Genomic DNA, 4,565 nt, shown 5'->3' with positions numbered 1-4,565 from the left:
TAAATGTGATTTATTATTTGTAAAAGATTTCACAATGTGATGATATTAAAGCAACTGTGCACCAGATGATCAAATGGCAAGAAAACGTGTACAATGCATAGAAATTTAATAACTGGAGTACAACATATTTTACAATTTATTTAAGTTAAGCAGTTATTTCGTATTATTCCATTAAAAAAGATTACTGGGTATGTCTACCCTATAGATTTCATTCCTTATGTGTGATTGGCTAGTCGATGTTATCACGTGATATTACCAAGTTAGGTTTATAGCTTAAATATACCACTCGATTGAAGTAAACCTTCGTAGCACAGTGGATACAACACTTGATTGCAATTTTGGAGACACGGGTTCGAAACCGGTCTCCGACACATTTTTTTTACATTTTGGTACTTTTTTTACAATTATGATTTCAAAGCGTAACACATTCTATTAAATAATTGCCCTGAGATTCGTTACAGAATAAAACTTTGTTGGTGCCAATCTGGTGTACAGTCCCTTTAAATATGTTAAAGCTGTTTTAAGATAGATACTAGATATTTAGAAAGATTGCCAAATTGTTAGTCATAGGCAAAAGTTATTATAAATATATTACAATCACTAGGATTTTATGATGCATGGTTATTTCAAAATGTTGGTGATTTTGATATATATTTAAAGTGAACTGAAACAGAGACTAAAATGTTTATGTACAAAAATAATTTGCTGAATTTATTAATTCAGCTACAGCCAAAACCTTTGTTCTGTTCACTGACTGTAAGTTACAACCACTTTTGTGTGCTGTTAATATAGTTTAATTTAGGAAAGCACTGACGAGACATTGACTTTCGTCACACAGGTAAGAAATTGAGGCCGGTAGATGGCACAAACATTTACATATTTCTGAATTTGAAAGGAAAAGTCAAGTTTGCAATAAAATAGAAGATGAGTTTCATTTCTTATTTGAATGTACTTTATTTAGTTATTGAATAAGACAATACAATACATACATTTAAAACTATTTAAATATACCAAATATAACCAAACTTTTACAAATACCAATAAAACTATTCAAACCTAATTAGCAATATTTATCCACAAAACTTTTTAATTTAAAGTTCCTGTTGTACTTATAATGATGTTAGATAACTCATTTAAATGATATTTGTAACCACTGTCACCTCACTATGGCCATAATATATTGTATGTGTACTGTCTATGTTTAATTTGTGTTTCGAAAGTACCTTGTTAGTAAAGATAAGTACACGTGTATTAATATATATCGTGACCTTCGATCGATTGATAGAACAGCATTTAATTGTATGTATTATGAATTCCATTGGTGTATGTAAACTGGGTCTAAGGCCTTTATGCATTTGAATAAAATATGAAACATTATTATCACAACTCGAGGCTTGTGATTCCACTAAAGCTCTCTGGTTGGTGATGTTTTCTCCTATGGCGTTTAAGCTATCAATTTCTCTCTCTTCCTCTCTGTACCCCCTCCACAGACAAGTAGATTAAAATATTTCGCCACGTTGGACATCTTTATCGTGCTCATAGCTACAAAAGTTGTTGATGAAAGAGTGTTTTCTACAACAATTTTCCTACTAATTTAAAATTTTAGATATGCAAGAAATATATCAATCATGTGTTTCCAGTAAAATCGAAAAATCCGACACTCGGGCACGCTGTGTGGCCGGTAACTCGGCAAGCCTGGTTACCGGCTTACGCGCGAGCCCTCGGGTCGGATTTTTCTATCCGTACCGGAAACACATGATAGATACTTATACTCTTCTATTGTCATCACATACCTGTCTAATATCACTGCTTGAACCTAAGGAAGAGAAAATACATAATAAGTCTTATTTCTTACGTGTTTACGTTTCATTGTGAAAAATTTCTGCGATAACCCCGATAACCGTTAGGTAGTCTAACAAAATTGGTGACGATATTTCTTGAAACTTTTGAAATTAAATTATAGCAAGGTAACGACAATTTGAACAATCTTATAAGTCTCGCAACCATTGAGTCTAAAGAAAAACATACTTACTGGACATGCTGCAATGCGACCAGAATTTCATTTGTGCGGTAAGAAGGTTTGGGCAAATTAAACGAGTTATGAATAGGCATGAAAATGGACAAGCGTAACAATATTCCGTAAGACCTATAACACTTGTTTCTATATACATGTACTAGACTAGCCACAATTCGACCATGTTTTCAACTGGAGCGTTAAAATGGCTTGCGCAAATAGTGTTCGATCAGTATGCATATAGTCAAAGGCAAGTGTATGCTCTGTCTGCTTTTCTATGTTAAGACTTAAGCGTTGTTGAAACGCCACTATATCGAATCCTACTCTAAACAAAAGTGATAAAATAGTTAATATGTGAAACTTCGCTAAGAAGGTAAATATCAAAAGTTGTTAATATATGTTAGTATACGGAACTTGGCTGAAGGTTGGCTGAACAGTTGTGCACTCCGACAATATATGACCAAGTTAAAGCTAGGTTAAGCCAAAATACAAGGAATTTGATCAATGACTTAATGTGAGCTAGATCTTTGACCTTTTTTAGGATTACCTTATCCCTAAACATGTTAAAGTCCGGACACTATTTATGCGAAAAGATACAGAAACAAGCTCAGCAGCAAAATAATTAAACATAACAAGCCAAAACATATGGATTGTGACAAATAAATTATTAATATGATGATGACCATTGAACTACTGTCAACGGTCTTGCATGCGACATGCCAACTTCTCTTCGTTAATTTGTAAAAAGATTTTTGCCCTGACACAACACACATTGTTGCCAACTCCTGCCCTACCGCCCGCTTGCCAACATAAATGCATAATATTTTTATTTTATTTTAAAATTGTGATCATGCAACCATTTTAAATAAAATTTAGAATTACCCACTTGTACAATAAAAACGTTTAATTTCCATTCCTTTTGTAACACACTAGTGCATAACGGCCATATTTGACACAATATCCATTCTTTCAGTTGGTCATATGTCGGGAATAAATTCGTACCCATTGAGTTCAAATTTGAAACTTGGTATACTTGTAGAAAATAGGAATGCGATTTGAAAAAGCTTAGGATCCACTTTTGCTTCATCCAATATGGCCGCAATAGTCATTAACCTAATTATGTTAATATGTAGTTTTCGTACTAAATGTGATCTGAATAAATGCTATGTTAAGTGATACTTAATGGCTATTCAGATGTAAAAAAAACTTAACGTTTTCAAAATTCGTATAAAAATGAAAAGAAATTTGATTAGTTGCCGTGAAAGTAATAATTTCCTTAGTATGATTATTTTACCGAATTTAGGGCATTTTTTCATCAGTTGTGTTATTTACAAAGAACGGTTTTAAAATTAACCTGCATTCAAAACTTTGTCACTACAATTCTCGGTCTAGAAGCAGTGTATTTGCCAATTATTTTAATCTCAATGATATCATTATCATTAAATGCGGAGTAAGGAGACATTATATTATGTATTTCACTCACATATTTATCTTTTGTATGTTCTGTGAGTTCATTCTCCTCATCCAGAATACCAAATATTCTTAGTGAATGTTTTACATTTTCAGTTTGTCATTCCATTGTGTGCTGTCAATCTTTTGCTCATATCTGGTATATCTGTACTACCACAATAACCCCTATCCGCGCTCTGTATGTAGCGTGTACGACACCCATAACCCCTATCCGCGCTCTGTATGTAGCGTGTACGACACCCATAACCCCTATCCGCGCTCTGTATGTAGCGTGTACGACACCCATAACCCCTATCCGCGCTCTGTATGTAGCGTGTACGACACCCATAACCTCTATCCGCGCTCTGTATGTAGCGTGTACGACACCCATAACCCCTATCCGCGCTCTGTATGTAGCGTGTACGACACCCATGATAAGACACCAAAATAGTTGCAATAAACTTCAATGTTACTGAAACGTCATTGGGTTAACAGAAATTGAACCCCACTTGTCCACAGTACAACTTGACTAGAATTGGCTTGAGGCAGGTGCTGAAAATTAATCCCTTTTCAATTATCTTTCACTGCTTCAGTGCCCACAGCTATGTATCTACATGTAATTGACCTTGTTGAAAAAAAACACAATATTACTATTGCTCTAATGTTCTCAACTACTACTACTACTACTACTACTACTACTACTACTACTACTACTACTACTACTACTACTACTACTACTACTACTACTACTACAACTACTACTACTACTACTACTACTACTACTACTACTACTACTACTACTACTACTACTACTACTACTACAACTACAACTACTACTACTACTACTACTACTACTACTACTATTACTACTACGAGTGGATCTTTAAAAAAGAGCCCCTTAACGCTCATTATTGTGGCTAGGTACTCTACCATACACAACCGTTCAGCACACTGATTATATATATATACTGAGTATTGAATCATAGCGAATCCTTTTAAAAATGGGCTAATACGAGTATATCTGCCTGAAGCATGTGAAATATGATACAAAACCAATATACCCGACACCCTGTACTAAAGGCGTTATGGTCTGTTAAAGTAG

This window comes from Mya arenaria, chromosome 10 (genome assembly GCF_026914265.1).
Source record: "Mya arenaria isolate MELC-2E11 chromosome 10, ASM2691426v1".
Lineage (NCBI taxonomy): Eukaryota > Metazoa > Mollusca > Bivalvia > Myida > Myidae > Mya > Mya arenaria.
This window is presented reverse-complemented; position numbering follows the sequence as displayed.